This window comes from Strix uralensis, chromosome 11, assembly GCF_047716275.1.
Source record: "Strix uralensis isolate ZFMK-TIS-50842 chromosome 11, bStrUra1, whole genome shotgun sequence".
Classification (NCBI taxonomy): domain Eukaryota; kingdom Metazoa; phylum Chordata; class Aves; order Strigiformes; family Strigidae; genus Strix; species Strix uralensis.
Genome location: NC_133982.1, coordinates 22,627,310 through 22,643,479, shown reverse-complemented (window position 1 = coordinate 22,643,479; position 16,170 = coordinate 22,627,310). Strand labels below are relative to the sequence as shown.

The following is a 16,170-nucleotide window of genomic DNA, read 5'->3' as shown; positions in this document are numbered from 1 at the left end:
AATTTTGCTGGCTATTGCGTGATAACCTTTGTTATGCACAAACAATTTACTGTTGAGTTGGTTAATGAAAGCTTCCAGTAGTATTCAGTACAGTGACAGTACAGTGATTGGCATGAAGCAGGAAATGAGATTGTACAGCAGAACTAAAAAGTGGCACAGCATATGCCAATATTCAGTCGTTTGGTTCATCAGACAGAAAAAAATATTGTTCTGCTCTACTGCTCATTTCTTTCACATGACACTAAAATCTTAAAGGTAAAAAACTCTGTGGTTTTTGTTTTGTCTTGAACAGACATAGTGCATGTCATTAATAATGTTAATAAAGTTAGAATCTAGATGGGTATATAAAAAAATGACAGAAAGGGAATTTTTGAGAAATGTATCTAAGCATGGGAGCTCATTTCTGCAACAGGAACTTGTTCTGGAAGTAAATAGTCTGAGGTATTTCTATAATTTTGTAACTGACTGACTAGAAAAGTTGTGTTTGAGAAAAATTATAGGTTTTGTCCAGCAGTATATAAATAATGACTCATAGCATTCTACGACCTCCGCGATACAATTTTTATTTCTACTTATACAATCTTTTTACTGTAAAGAAAGTATCTAATATGCAATTATACTTTGCACATAAAATACGTTAAAAATTGCACATCTAAAAATTATACTTTTTAAAGATCTCTCTTGCCTTGTTTTCTTAATTTTTACCAAAAGGGCACAAAGTTTTACCCCAAATATGTTATTTCCTGCTTATGTGTTGACTATTAGGACTTGACGTCTCCTGGGTAAATAACATTTTGTATGGTTGTCATCTGATATAAAGGCAGATAGTAGTTATAGTTAGAAATGGCTGCCTGCCATTCTGTTTAAAAGAAGAACTTGTGTGATTTTTTCTAAAGGGCTTAAAATCCACATTGAACCAACCTCTAAGGCTGGCAGCATCAGTATAGAAAAGAGAAACCAAGTAGGTTTATTTAACAGTTTAATCTGCCTAAAATGTGTGTGTCCAATTGTCCATCCCCTTGGAATGAAAATGCTCAGAAAACAGGTTCTGAATTTATTCTGAGTTTATCATCGAGATTCTGCACATCCCTTAAAACCTATTTAAGCTAAAAAATAGCAGGAATGAAAGCAAAGTTTGATCTGATTAAAGATGCCAAAGGTTTAGATTTTCCCATGAGGAGTACTAGAATCTACCTTGATTTGCTAACTAGTGTTCTGTATTCTCTTCTTTTATACAGAAATTATCTTAAATATGCATAAGAGGTGATAAAAAATAAGTTTGTGATAAGGTAGACATTTGAAGAGGACAAAATTTCAAGGTTTCTAGTATTAATATTTATACAGAATTAAGTCTGCCTTGCAATTTTTACCCATTTTAAGATTTACTGCACTCTTCCCTTCCCTAGTTCTTCTGGAACAAAAAGAAAATCATTTTATTTGTCAGTGATCATTTTCCCACATTGAACAGTATCTCACTCTGTGAAATTGTCATATTGAAATTAGAATCTAGCCTGAAAAATATGCAGTGAGAGCAAACCTGGGAAAATCTATTTTTATACTTATTCTAATCAGCTAAAGAAGTATGACTTAATCTGTGATCTATTGATCATGGGCAGCCCAGTTCGTAAGCAACAAATTCAGTGTATGATTGTGCTTACAAAATTTAACCCCATTTTTGCAAGGAAACAAACTGTGGTGGAAATGGAAGTAATCAATTAATAGTCAAAGTTTAGGCTAATCTTCACTTGGCTGTAAATTAAGACCATTGTATAAAACAGTCCAAAGATTTTTGTCACGTAGACTACAAAAACAGTGACCTGAAGTATGCCTACTGTTGAAATGTCTAGATATTGCAATATTATTTAAGAATGAGAAAGAAAAGTCATAAGCTTAAAAAATTGCTCATTATCACAGGACTGTATTTGACTAAATGCTGACAGTTTTTTCTGGTAAATTATTTTTGATTCATAAGTTTTGGTTATGGTCCTGTATTGGTGTAGTAGTTTGGATATCTCGGGATGCCACCACATTAGCATTTCAGTTCAGAAGCACACTTTTGAAGTGAACCTGCCAATTGTTCTCCATGTACTTTGACTTGTTGACAGAGCAGCTGTCATGTCCAAACTGAATGTCTTTTGCATGAAACTAATCAGAGGATGCACTGCAGGAGTAGACTTTATGCCTTCTAGCTTCTAGCTGGCCCTTGGTCCATGTGACCAGTATGACTCAAGTAAAAGAACCCAAAATATACGATGTGTAGGTATTAGGTTCTTACCTCAAACTTCAGTGTCTATAGCTCTGGCTTCCACGATTAGACTGTACTTTGTCTGATTCCACTTCCATGACTCCAAGTGCACCGTAGATTTGTTCCATGGATGTCTTCCTTCTAGGAACATGAAGGCTGCCAGGAAGGCCACGCTGAAAAAACAACAGATGTAAATTCCCATGGCAGTGTCTGTGAATTGAGTTTCTCTACAGTTTAAGGAATAAAAAGGCAGAAAGTAGGCTTTTATCAGAACAAATTTTGTTTTGATGAAAATTCAGCTTAATAAACAGTTTTGCTGGATCTTTTTTAGCAATCCATCCAGTTATATGTCAAGTTAAATGATACTCAGATACTGTAGTTTCATACTCATTGCACTAACAATAATGGAAAGGCTGGAAGTTGTGTAGAGTTTCCTTTAACTATCTGAGCCTTACCTTGAAGACAGTGATTTGCATGGATTGTCCTGATTTAGTCAGTTCCCTGGCTTTCATAATGGGGGCATATTTGGTTGCTTGGTTACCCATTTGAGATGACTGTATTTTAGATAATCATTGATGGAAACGTTACCCACAAGGTGAGTGAGCAGCATGATGCAGATTTTCAACAGGCCACAAACGTAAAAATAGATCTATGCAAGCAGAAGAGAAATTGTAATAGATATATGTAATTTACATATTTGCTCACACTTACTGAACACGTTTACACACCATTTGTATATGCCACTTTGTTGTTGTTCTTGCATCCTTAAGCTAAAAGAAAGCAGAAATTACAGAAGTGCGTGCTTTAGATCAGCAGGAATGGTGATAATGGATATCCCATAAGATGTTGAGAGGAGAAATCGAGAAGGTGCATAGAGAGATCACACTCTTTTAGCTGATTAGAAATCCGTTTATTCTGAAGTCTGCAGCAGCTGAACCAATCTTTATTTTGTAAGGAAAAGTTAATTTGTTTATAAAACATGAGAAGTGCAGTCTTGAGTATGTGAAATAAGATTCATTAAAATGTTTCTGATGAGAGGTGCCAGCTGTTTGACATGACATGGGGCAGCAGTTTAAGCCTGTTTATAAGTGAAGTCAGCCTGTGCAATACAGTGACATGGAGTGTTTAAATGTCCACATCTGTTTAATTCTTTTGAGGTTTTTTTTTTTTTTTAAGAAAAAATTCCAAATTTTTCAAATCCTATGTTCTCCATACAGATCTGAGTCTTACTGTGCTGAGCACTGTGACAGTATCTAGCATAAGATACTCTTCATTTGAAACATTTTACCATGTGGTGAAGACTAAAGGCACAATAAACAAAATGGATATAAAAGGGAAAATAGGGTAGAAATGTTTGTCATTGTCAGCATTTTTAATTTTTGGACAAGAGAGTCACCAGAGTGGGGGGGATAACCGAGCCATGACTACAGGTTAGAATTCTGCAATCATTCCAGAAGATGAAGTTGACAAAGCTTGTTTTCCTGCAGTTCTAAATATTCAAAAATATACATTATTCCCCAAATTATCGGAATTTTGCTGGTTATATATTTTGCTGGTTAGATATAAATTGCAATCCAGCTTCTGAGCTTTTAGGGTATACTCTGATTGTTTTCAAGCCTTGTCTCATAACTACAAGAGCTAATAACTTCATGTTTGGCTTTTTTCTTCAGGGGTTTAGGATTTTATTTTTGTTTTTAAGAAAGTAGAGGGTTTTATTTAATCACTTGTCTCCAGGATCTTGCGATTTTAGAAAAGAACTACATACTGCAGACCTGGCAGTCAGAAACTGGAATTTAACAACACAGAGTTCAATTATCCAAAAATCTATGCAAAAATATTCTGGAAGAGGATGAAGAGTCAAATTCTAAGGATAGCCTTATGTAGTATGATATGTGAGGTAATAGTATTAGATCAAAATTGGGATGTATATCCCTTTGAGCACAAACTTCTTGAACTGTAGCTAATTCAGATGTGTAAAGTCTGATTTTGTCACCCACTGGGACTGAGTGATTTCTTGTTGGCAATGTCTGGATAGTTTATGTCCACATTCCATTTCAGGAAGGGATGAAAATGGAAGGTGATATAAATTGGAGCTGAATCTGGCCAGCACAATTCATCATCTTCCAATATGCCTGAATCTTTGTGACCTATTTCTGTTATGTTATTCTTTTTTTCTTTCTTGTTTAAAAACATGTAATAATCTACTCTCCTTGATGGCATGTGATACCTTGTTTTCCTGTCAGTCTGTACCAAGGTAGGAAGAGATTTCTGTTAAAAACACATCTCTAGTCATTAGAAACCCTACTGCCATATAGCAGCTATTTAGTGTTTTAACTGCAGTAGTACTTCTGCCTTATGGGTCTTTGTATTGATTTTCCTTGTGGGGAAATTTAACCCCATCATTCAGGAGTAAATAGTGGAATCAGCTGTTTACAGAGTGAAAGAACAACTTTCCTGACATTAGAAAGGGCAGCATGTGTTGTGGCTGGCCTCCTAGTTTTATTGACGCAGTTTTGGAGAGTGGTGGCTTTTATGTGCAGATATCAGGGCCAGCAAATAAAATGACTTTCCAAGTGCATCTAACATGCTTTGCATTATTACATGACCTGGAGTATAGAGACTGTATTGGGTAGTGCTGCCACTGGCACAGGTGACAGCCCTGTTCCTAGGAAAGAGAGTTTGGTTATAACCGTGTGTGCATGGACAAAAGTAGTATGTTCATCTTTACTCTTATTTACAATGCAGACTTCTGATGTGTAATTTTGAATCAGTTCTTGTTATTGTATTATCATTACATAGCTAATCCAGCTCCACAAGTTAGATTTTTTTTTTTTTTCCCCCCAAATGTTCCTCATGGGTTCTTCTCTGTTTCCAAAAGCAGCAGTAAAATCCTCATTGACCTTAGTGGAAGAAAAGGTGGACTAATGTCAAGTGCTTGCTCTTTTCTAAAGACTGTCTTTGTGAATCAGTAGAGTGGCAAACTTCTGCAGTGATAGAATAGTGATAATCTGTTTACCAAACGAGGAGATACAGAGGACAGCAAACCCGAAATCACATACTTTTAGTTCAGCAAATTCCCACTAATTATGGTGGAGCCACACTTTGCTCACGCTTCATAGAGATAGGTTGCTCCTACTTTGGTGCTTAGGTATTGGAGATTACCTATATGCAGGCTTCCAAGTTTTAAATATTTTGCCTTTTTGTATTGTAGCAGAACATTTAACAGATGTCATTTGTTTTCCATACCAGTGTAGTAACAAACATATGCCATCAATTTTAGTAAGAGAATATTAGTATAATTTATATATGTGTGATATTAGATGGAGTGGGGGTTTTTTTAGCAAAAGCACACTTCACTTTTGCCTTAAACTCTTATCTGATTTTAAAGCCTGAATTTACCCATCATTCAAGTCATCATGGAAGAGACTTTACCTGCGATTTTAGTCCTTTGGGCTGTATAAAAATAGGATTATAGAACATCTGGCTGCACAGTAGGAATATTTCACTCTGAAGTACAAAAATAAAACTACAGAAGATAAAGAGAAAAACATTCCTGGCAAGAAATTACCCTTTCTTTATGTTTCTTGTATCCGTCAAGCACTAGCATCTTAGAGATGGAAGGCAAGGAGACAACGAAAGAAAAATGGAGAGAATTAAACAGCCACATCATATCATTAATACTTCGGCAGTTTTGACAGCCATGAGTAGCAATGAAAAACACTGCTGTTTCTAAGTCTGCAATCAATAGAGAACTCGGCAGGTTCTCAAAGTCAGGCCCTTGGTTCAAATTCACAGAAAATGAGCATCCCACACTGTTACTGGATGATGTTGTACTTCACAGCAGAACATTAAAATGATCAAATGTGTTTATGAATTAATCCCCAAATAATGTATTTTTTTTAAATCTATGACTAGAACTGAGGGTTTTTAAAAGAAAAATTACACATTTTTTTTTAAAAAAAGTCTGACTTTCAGGAGTCATTTGTTCACATCTTCTTTAGTAATTTTCTGCATATCAGTTAAAGACCCAAAGGGAGCATATACTGAAGCTGAACAAATGTTTTTACTCTCTTATTTCTATCTTTTGCTAATCATAAAGATATTGCAAAGATCTTTAGTCTACTGCGTTTTCATTAACACCTCATCAATCCAAGAGTAACTTGTCATGACAGTTGTTGATAGCATAAAATAGTAACTAATGTCTTGGATATTACTTAAATATTAGTTATATGGCAACGAAGCAAAGAGCCATGTTAATCATTACAAAAATCATAGCTTAATTCCAAGATAAAAAGCACTATAAACATGTGAAATATTTTAAAACTTTTAATACCCATTTGAATTAAATGAGTGGTATTTTTATATGGTGAATAAAAAGTATTTATCAGATATACAAAGAGATAGCTAGATAATATATTACATAATTAGGAAGGTATTTTGTGCCAGAGTTGCACAAAAATCTGGTCAAGAAAGATGAACTTAGAAATGAGATGTACTTAAGATAAAATAGCCTAACAATATCACATAACAAAACCACTGAATATGCCATGATTTAAATAATTTATTTAAAAAAAAAAATAACAGGCCAATTCAGTTTAGGAAAAAAAAACAAACAAAGAAAACCTACCAAAAAAGAAAAAAAAAAGCCACAGTGCAAAACCCCCAAGTACCCTTTTTACTCATGGATCTGTGAAGCTGAGCTCCACAGCCCAGGCTGAAGACATGTTGGCTTGAGGAATGAGAGCAATTCAGGGATTAGCTCCCCAGTACATATTTTCTTGCCTGTTGGGATGACATTCACCACCTTTAGCCAGTACATGTATTTAAACTTCACTTTCTGAAGCTTCACTTGCAGATATGCCACTGGTCATGCTGTTTCCCCCGGCTGGTTTTTTGGCGCTTCTGCTGTCCATGTAGCAAAGAGAATGAAATGCTGTAACTCAGTCTGATAACACACGGCAGCTCTTTTTCTAGTAGAAGTCAGTATTTTCTATGCTAAGGAACTGCAAAAGTTCAGTATTAGATGACCATTTGCTCTGAGTTTGCTAATAGTCCAGAGACTATGATCAATTATTACTTTTGTTTTAAATTTGAATCAAGGGAGATTTGAAGCTATCAGCAGGCCTTTATGTGGTGTTCTTCAGTGCCTTCATTTTTAGTAAGTGGGAAGCTGAAGCTGGGGTCTATCATGTTCCTCTGTTGTTTAATGTCCACTGTCTTCAGGGAAGGAGGAATGTGTTTCCCAGTTTTCTGTTGACAGCACTAATATCTATTAAACATTTCAATTAAATAAGTTGAAGCAGTCCAGCACTTGCCTCTTATATGACTGATGACAAGCTTTTGGCTCACAACCACTGCCATTTGACAAAATGAGACCCACTACTTAGAACAGAAATCTCCAGGAGCTTGATGTTCAGCTTTCCTGTACTGTTACACTTGCTGCCTTACAGCAACTGCTTGGGCATAGTTCAACCTAATAAGAAGGTTGCAGAGAACTTCATCAGAACCAGTGTTCCTCGTTGAATAGTGATGCTTCAGTAGCACAAGATGAGACTTCAGCAAAATCTCTTACTCATTTTAGGCAAGCCACCATTATTCCTAGAATAGATAGGATCTTTTAGAATTATAAGGACTTTTATGTAATTTCTTTCAAATTGTTTGACACCTTTACAATATATTAAAGACTTGCTAAGGAAAGACAATAATAATTTGTAATAGATGTAATATCTTCTCAGCAAATTTCCTTCCCATATATTTTAATTTTCCATGATGTTTCACCCACACTACTTATCAAAATCTAAAACTGCTGTTGTGATTTTAAATTCTTTTCAATTGAAGTTGAAAAGGTAGATTTTTCTTCAATACTAAAAGATGGCAATTATCTTGAAGCAAGGTTCAGACTGGATCTTGCTGATTATTACAGCGATCAGACTGCATTTTAATGCAAGCATAAAAGCATATTAGAACACACTTTGGATTTTACTTATGTCTTAAAACATACTAAATAAGAAACAGAAAAGTGTCTTTTTTAACCTGGGCAGTTTTCATTATTAAACTTTTGCTTGTTAGAGGCAGTAGAAGTCTTAAATTAGTTACTGTTCACTTTGGTCTGGATGTGTGTGTAAATATGTATCACACCAGAAGGGTTGCTACATCAATACAGTGATGAAAAAATATTTTGCTGTTTTTTCACTTATTCTCTCTATATTAATTATTTTCTATAGTAAATATCATCATAATCTTACATGTTCTAATACTAATGACTTTTCTGCGAGGGAAGGCTCTGTGGAACAGGTGAGAGCAAAGCCATTTCTCAGTTGAATGCTCTTGTACCTGCTAAGCTACTCTATATGAAGGGTATTTATTGTAGGCAGAGATTATTACATAGGATCTTTGTGCAAATTGGTAATTTACAGTGAATGAAAAAATTATTCATTCCACAGTAACTGTTAGCTACTTAATATAGACAAGATTTGGATTATTTTTAACTATCTATATTGCAACAGCTCACAGAAGTCTAACTATGATTGGTGTCCAAATGACCTAGATAACTGTGTAAAATTGTAGTAAACTATGATCCTCACTCATAATCACATAAAAGGTAAATGAGTTGTAAAGATAGGTGGGATATAAAGATACCAAATGACCTGTTCAGAGGTATACTGGAAGCATGCGAAATATCCAGTAATAGGATTTTGGGTTCCTGTAATATAGTCCAGTGCTGTAGGCAGGCTCCTCTTTGCCCTAGACACAGACAACATAGCATTCACTTGTGTTGTGTACCCACAGGTTTTTTGCAATGGCCTTCTGGAAAAATGAGCCTTGTGAAAGCATTCTGTCTGCATCTGTCTGTCTGTCCTTCTACCCTAGTAACTTCTGAACCAGTGGGCCAATTTCAGTGAAATTAAGCAAAGACATGGAGAGCTTCAGGGTAAGTTAGTTCTCAGTTCTTCAGATGGGTAAAAGAGAGACTCTGTGACACAGACTGAAAAGTGGTGGAAGGAATTCCTACTCGAAAGACAGAGATCTCTGTTTTGTAAGATCTGTGCTCTAACTTATGGGAGACATCAGTCAGCCGTTGTATCTTACCAAGCAGATAAAAGTTAAAGACACAAATCTGCAGAAAAACAGATTGCCTTAGCTGAAATGCTCAAAACTTCACTTCATTTTTAAACAAATTGAATGTATATATTATGGACTGTTTCAGCCAGATCCTTGTGCAGCAGCAGAAACGAAGCCCGGGCAAAGATGTACTCTAGGTGACACAGGTCCAACTCTCCCTTATCTTGAGGTAGTGACCAGGGCATAGGTGGTACCACTGTAATGTTGTGTCTAAGGAGAAGTAGAAGTTTCATCTTTTGGAGTTCATGACAGCTCCAAGAAGAGAAACATGTAGAAACATGTAGCATGGAGTAAAGCAAAAAGGACACATGGACTTACCTTAAAAAATTACTCAAAAGCCAGGTAATCCCCAAATGACCAGTCCTGAAGCTCCCATTAAAACAGACATATATAGCCTTCTAGAACAGAGCCACTGTTTCATATTCCTACAGAGAGGAAAAATTCCAATGATGAGGATATATTAAACAACTGATCAGTACTGTAGTGAAATGGTCCTGGGACAAATTCTCACCAACATACTGAAGTGCACAGGAGTCAAATAAACATTGTCCAGGAGAGGATCTGTCACATAATTTAAAGAACTATAAATTGGAACTGCTTAGTAAAATAACCAAGGAGACTCTTATGCCCAACTTGTGTTCCTGTATTCATTTTTTAGTTTTACAGTTTCTGTATTAATCTAGTTAAGTGAATATCCCAAAGAACTATCTTACTCACTTATAGAAGTAATATTAATAGGGAAAATGTGTGTGACTGAGCAGGTAATAAAAACATGGACTCCAAAGTAGCTTCTTCAAGACAACCATCTAAATTACCATTAACAGCTCCATTTCTATTTTAAGTATTTGTCAAGAAAGGCTTTAGCATCATATAAGTGTGTTCAATTTATTTATTTTTATCTTCTGCTGTTATTTGCAATTAAATTCTAAAGAGAACAGACGTTACTGTTCAAGGGCTGAGTGCTAATCTTGTATTTAAAAGGGCTTTTTTTCCCTTGGCAATTGAGTAAGTTCAGCCAGACTTAGGATGCTGTAAAATGTCCAGAGCATCTACTCTATGCCATAGTTTTTGTATAACTCTGCTTTTATGGTTTTTAAACCTAAAAATGACATGTTTTACATCAAAGAAACTGCACAATTCTGGGGTATACAGAATGCTAAAAAGAACTTGCTGCAAAGTTGAATACATGTTGCAGTACTGATACTGCAAATTTGCTAAGTGTTGGGGAAAGATCTGTTTATATATGAAGTGGATATTTCAGTCCCTTGTATTGTTCTTTCTAATCTCTTCACCAAAACTTTTTGTAGTCATATGAGTGCAATGTTTCTAGCCTGGCTGCAATAACCATCACATCAATGGTATATGTGTCTTCCACTGGTCATGTCAGAATCAGTTTATGCATATAGTTACTTTAGCCTTCTCTCCTCTTTTGTCTTCTGTAGAGACACTATGCTATTATATCTGTGGCCATCCATAATTATGTAAACTGCTGTTTCTAGTTCAGTTGAAGTATCGTTAACAGATACTTGGGAAATGCCTAAAAAGTGGTAAATAAGATGATTTGATCTTCCCTGCAGCCCCTTTACAGTTATAGGCTCTTAACCTAACATGGACCTGAGTGGGAAATTTTGAGGGAATTAAGTTGCTGCCAAGAAAGAATATTTGTGATGCACCCACCCCCCATTTCTAAGCAATTTAGATCTGCTAATTTTAGAAGAGTTCTGTGGTATTTGTGTCTGTCTTTTTCTTGAGGCTTTGGCTCTTCAGGGAGTTACTCAATAACAATATTTCTGAATACTGATTGCAGTCTAAACATTTTGGTTAACTTGGGGCATCTCTGAAAGAGTAGGAACAGCCTATAGGCATCATTTACAGAGGGAGAGGAGACAGTGGTACCATCTTTTATTCTCTTCAGAAGAGAAAGGATGGCCTGGTAGCTTAGGAGTGAAGACAGTTATTTTTCGTAACATCTGGACTTCAGCATGATTCTGTGACTGTTTAAATGCTTTGTACGGAGAGAAGTTCCTTTCAGAGAACAGCTGGAGGAAAAAAAGTTTCATTCATCTGTATTACCCTAACATGAGGTCTCAGCTTGCTTCTAGGTCCTGTCCCAGATCAGGAAAGAAGGGACTTTAAGATGGGCTTTCTCCATCCAGCATGACTGCCCTGAGCACTAGCCTAAAGAAAGTAATGGAAGTGCCTGTCTGCACTTCCAGTTTTATGAATGGCACCTAGGCTGTCATGGGAGGCGAGCAAGGCTACCTTAAGAAGTCACACTCTGCCCAACATGCAGTGCAAACACACATCACCATTCGCAGAAGTGTGTTTTCATTTCTGTCTCTGGTCTGATCCATACGGGGACAGTCCCAGCACAACTGGAACAATTTGTGGGCTGCATTAGTTGCTCTGAGCTTGCTTTTACTCCTGGAACTGAGGACTATCAGGCCTGCTGACTGCCTGTGGGACATGTGAAAGTTGATGATATGGTGACAGCTCAGAGCTTTGCAGACCTTCTGCTGTGGTTGGTTAGCCCAGCTACAGGGCAGCATTGTATTTAGAAGAGGTGCATGAGTATTCATGTTGAAACTCAGCTGATATCTCTTCTTGTTACAAATATTTATTGTTATTAATGTTGCTAATATTTGTTACAGATATTCTTGTTTAATTCATAAACATAACTGTAAGTTGGGAGTGTAGAAATGCGAGCTGATAAAGCCCTCAGCTGAACATGTTTAGGTTGCAAGCAAACTTTTTTTTTGTGGTGAGGAGATCAGAGATGCAGTAATCCTGTTGTTTCAGAAGCGACGCCAGATCCCTAGATAATGTCTGCCCACATGAAATCCGAGATGCATCTGAGCAGGATAACAACAAAGTGCAGCAGAGATAAAGAACTGACGTGGTTTGAAAGGGCTATCCAGTATCATTTTCTAAAAGACTGGATAACATTAGCTTCAAGTCAAACACGAAAGATAGCAATCTTTTTTTTTTTTTTAAAGAGGTGACCATGTGTTTAATAGCTGATCAATTTGCTACAATACAAAGAATTAGTAGGAGGAAATTAGGAAAAGTCAAGAAGCTTTGTTGGCTAATCCATGTCCTTTTTGTGTGCCTTTCTAATTCAGATCTCCATTTTATATTACTCTTTATTTCCAGTTTGTTGCTCTTTACTGTGCTGTTACCTTTATTTCAATATCATTAATTCATTTTGATCTTGAGCACAGTTGGTTGCAAACTGCTCTGTCTCTGTTACAAATTGATTTGTCCTTTAAAAAAAAGGGGAGACAGACAGAAATGTCAAACTTGTTTCACAACGGAAATGTTGAACATAAGAGTTGGCTCCAATACAGTGTCCACCCAGTGGTTCTATGAATAAGTGTTTATAGATTGTACTGAGCTTTCTAGCCAACTCCTAGTGTCTCCTATAATTGCTACTGTAGGAAACAAAAATGTTCGTCTGAAAAACCAAACTCTTCATCTGAGCTGTGTAAAGCTTTTATTCTATTTTATGTGTAGTTTACTAAAGGACAATAAACATATGCATTTAAAGAATACAGCAATACGAGATAGACTCAGTGCAGATTTCCTTCCAATTCCAGTGATGGTTGACAATAACACTCTGGTTTACTTGACTTCTTTTAGGGCCCTTTCTGTTTTTCAGTATTTTGGTGAGGATTGGAAGGGGTGGTCCATATATCAGTCTTGGTGTTTTGTGGGTTTGAGGTCATCTTTTTCTTTTTTTAAAAATGTTCTGGGCTTATTTGGTGAAATTCTTGGTTTTACTCAAAAACTTTGTATCATCCTCTCTGTGTCTACATGCACTCTTTCCACTGTTTCTCCTGTTGGTTAAAAAGGTAGAGGAGATTATTTCAAAGGAAATGGAAAAAAAAAATCAGAGAAAAATTGTAACAGTATTGACAAAAGCAAGTATTTGCAGCAGGCAAAGTAGCCAGAAACAGCTATGAAAGGTCTATCTGATAGGCATTAGAAGAATGTCCAAAAGCACATACTTGTGTCTAGCATACAGGATCATGCAAGTGATGAAATTTATTATTATTTTTTTGCCATCCACATTAAGCAGCTGCACATGAATTAGTCTGTATTGCTTTAGTTGATTGATACTGGTAATTGCCCTTTGACTCTATTAATATGGGACATATGCTAAATCTTTCACTAGCTCAAAGTTTTAATCTCTGTAAGTAAAACAGTTACTAAATGGTACACGGACAAGAGTCATTAAAAACTCTGAAATATATGCTGTAGAAGCTGGCATTGTTCTACAGTGCCACTCTGCTGCTGCTTCTAAATAAGATGGGTCCCATCTAAACACACAAAATTCTATACAGTAAAAAGAGGGGAAAAAATAAGGAAAAATTGTATACCACCTGCTGATGTGTGAATTGGATAGCAATGCAGGAAACGACATGTGTTAAATTACTCTGATGATAGAAGGAAGAAAAGTTAGAAGTGAATGATTTATTTTAAAGCACTGAATTAGAACATAGCATGTGTTCAATTTGAAATACAAAAGCTGAATTCAATATACTATTGGCCACTGACATTTAAAGTTTGAACAAATGCAATGGTCCTAAAATTTAGAGGTGAATACTCAGAGCCTACTGTTACAATGTATGCAAAGGATTAAAGATTATACTTTATTAAATTTGAATCACAAGTCTGAAAGCCTTTCAGCCTTAAAGGAGTATGTGTGCATGGATGAGTGTACTTGTACATATGAAATACAATCAGATTTTTCTAAAGCTCCATGGACAATGCACTTGTGGTTTCAGATGCCAAGTGTCAGATATAAATCTTTGCGCTGTACTTTTTATACACAGGAAAGGTAGATTTTTAACTTTGCCATTTGATTGTGCTATTCAGCACAAAAACTGGAAGGAGAATTCCAGAAGCTAATATACTTATTCAAGTAATTAATTCCCTCTATTTATATGATCCTTTAATTGAGTCATATTGCTGTGTATCCAAAATGTCAAACTCCTGTTTTATATTAGAAATATTAATTGCAAAACTTGGCAGCTTCTGATATCACGTCACTAAAGGAGGCAGTTTTGGTCATAGAGAAACCTCTCTTCAAAGTCTGTTTGCTAAGAATATGTTATGGTGTGATTTTAGGGGTGAGGGGGGTGGTGGGATGACACATGACAAAAACAGAAGTTTAAACCGGGACTTGCTGAAGAAGAATGCATTTAGTGGACAGACAGCCCCAAAGGTTCTTTCAAGAATGAGGGAAGCTTTGGCTTAAAGGCTACTCTGACTCAGGTCTGAACTGACGACCGAATTGGATAAAAAATTAGTAACAAACCTTGTAAAAATAGAAAAAAAATATAGTAATCCATATGAGGAAGTCATGAAACAGAAAATTGAAATGGAAAGGTAGAGTTATCAGGAGAAAAGATACAGTTGATATAGCTACAAAAATAGGTAAACTAGGAACAGCTCTCATCCCAGCTGTACTTTTGACCTGTTAGTAGACAGAGGTGGCAAGATCCCCACCAAAATGACAAAGACTGAAGTGTGTATTTACTATTTATTTTCTGTACTGGGAAGGATGCAAGATAATGTACTTTGATTACATGAAGAAAGCAAATAGTTTGATGTCACTTAGTAAGCAAGGAATATATTAACCACCATTTAGGTCTAAACAATTTATACAACATCTGTGGATCTGCTATTTGAATGCTCTATCCAGTTCAGAGGCCCAAATTTGTAAGTGATGCTGATAAATCAAGGAAGGTTCTGAAAAGAAAGATAAGTTGATTATAGTGTTTCCTCTCCATGAGAAAGACTTTATTCTGTGTAGTTATTTCATCCAGGAGGTAAAATCATAACAAGAATCATCAGTTGGAAACTGAAACATAATAAATTCAAATGAGAAATCAAACAGAAGGTGAACAGTGGTGCTGATTAACCTTGAACAAACTCAAGGGAATGTGGAGGTTTTCCAGCTCTCAATAGACTGAGGTCGGGACTAGGTGCCTTTTTGGAAGGTTACACACAAGATTTTAAGCCCAATACTGGAGGAACTAATGAAATGTAATGAATGACCTGTGGTATATAAGAGGCCTCATGAATGCCTCTGCCTTCAAATGTTCAAATTTATTGATCTTGGAGGGGTGAGGGAAGTTGAAACTCTGTATTAGTCCCTGTAAGACAGTGGGCCAAAGCCAAGATCTCAGCCATCAAGACAAAAGCCTGGTTATGCATGCTCTGTTGAAGGGCGGCAGCGGGGGAGGCTGACACAGGGGCTTGGGGGATGGCAGCCCAGGGGCAGTGCTGTGCCAAGCTGGCACTGCAAGGACAATAAGCAGCTGGCATTTTGAGGTGTGATCTTCAGAAGCCTTTCTCTTAGGGGCTGTCCCTCAGGGTTGCTCCTGCTCTCCTCCAACTGCAGCTCTCAGCATACTGAGAGAGCTTGTCTTCTTATGCATAGTCAGAGTCGTGGAAAACTTTAAAACAAACATCTGCCAGCAACACATCATTTCCTGTGCTTGTCCTAGCCATGAATTTTTTACATTGCTCTGCCTTCCCTCTTGCACATTGCTAATCTCTGATCATGCTTCTGTCTCCCCTTTTATTCACTGGAGTCCAGGTTAGCTTTAATGTAGAGACCAGTTTGCACTACTGAACAGTGCGCCTTTTTGTTCGTTCTTTTTTTTTCTGAACTGTATGGAAAGACTAGGTCAAGTTGTTACTCCTGCACTGGCTAGTTATGCTCAGTATGTGACATTCCTCTACAGTTGTTCTGATTATGCCACGTCCTACTTCATTCCTCAGACTGTGTATAG

At 36.5% G+C, this 16,170-nt stretch overlaps 1 protein-coding gene across 1 annotated transcript in view; it reads left to right on the top strand.

Moving 5' to 3' along the window:
• SEMA6D (semaphorin 6D) overlaps positions 1-16,170 on the top strand; it is a 228,027-nt gene that overhangs the window by 56,375 nt on the left and 155,482 nt on the right. The gene's annotated exons all lie outside the window — the stretch shown is intronic.